This window comes from Gavia stellata, chromosome 15, assembly GCF_030936135.1.
Source record: "Gavia stellata isolate bGavSte3 chromosome 15, bGavSte3.hap2, whole genome shotgun sequence".
NCBI lineage: Eukaryota > Metazoa > Chordata > Aves > Gaviiformes > Gaviidae > Gavia > Gavia stellata.
The window spans coordinates 2,247,691-2,248,774 of NC_082608.1; positions in this window are offsets into that span (position 1 = coordinate 2,247,691).

Here is a 1,084-nt window from a genome sequence, read left to right on the forward strand (position 1 = left end):
ACTCAGTACCACTCCTTCTAGGAAGGAAAAGACAAGAATCACGTTACTGCTTATCTTATTACATGCAGGGTTGGCAGCGGCAAACATCACATGGCGCGTCGGGTATAAGTGGACATGGGAAGCTGATGAGTAAACAAATAGAAGAGCAGTTATTCAGTCCTGAAACAACAGTCTTGCTATCAAGATTTAAACTTATAATGGGTACAGAGCATTACACCTTCGTTTTTGACGGCAGCGTAACTTGACGACGAGCAAAGAAGCAGCCGAAAGCTGGAAAAGGACGGTGAGAACGCCCTCGCACCAACAGGTAGGTCGGAGAAAGCCAGCAGGCACAGAGCGTGCTCCGAAACCTTTTGTAACAGCTGAGGTTAAGAAGGTGTAAATAAGCTCGATTATTAATGTTGCCAGGCCTTTACCTGAGGAAGGAAACAAAGTCTGCGATCAGGGTAACTAGAGCAAGGAACTAGAGACGTGCTCTCCGATAGATAACGTTGGTTTTACCAGGCCTCCAACGGCGGGAACACCACCAGCAGCTCAGCCCGGTGCCCAAAGGCATTTAAGGCTATGCCTGCGCCGAGCCGGTTAGTGCTGGAGGTTGCGGTTTCCCGTCTCCGCAGCCTGCCACACGCCACAGATCCCTATCGAGAAGGCGGCACGGCGCCCGAAGGGCCGCCCCGCACCTGAGGGGAGGGGTGTCAGGGCGGGAAGCGGCGCCAGCCCCAGCCCCGCCGGCCTGCTCGCCTCCGCCGGAGCCCCCCACCCCGGGGAGCGGGGCGGGCCCGCGGCCGAGCGCTGCGGGGCCGCTGAGGGGAGGTCAGGGCGAGGAGCGGGGCCCAGCCCGGGCGGCCGCCGGGGAAGCGGGCCGCGGGGACGGCGGGGCCGCGCCGGCTCACCTGGGGGGGCCGGGAGGCCCGACTGACCTTCCGCGCTTTACGGCCGCCAGCCGCGGCGCGACAGCGGCCCCTGCGCGCTGCGTCAGCCGCCCGGCGGCCAATCCCCAGCCCGGCGGTTGGAGGCGTGGCCGAGCGATGCCCCGCCCCCGGGAGGCGGGCGCGCCCAGCCCTAAGGCATGAACTACAACAAG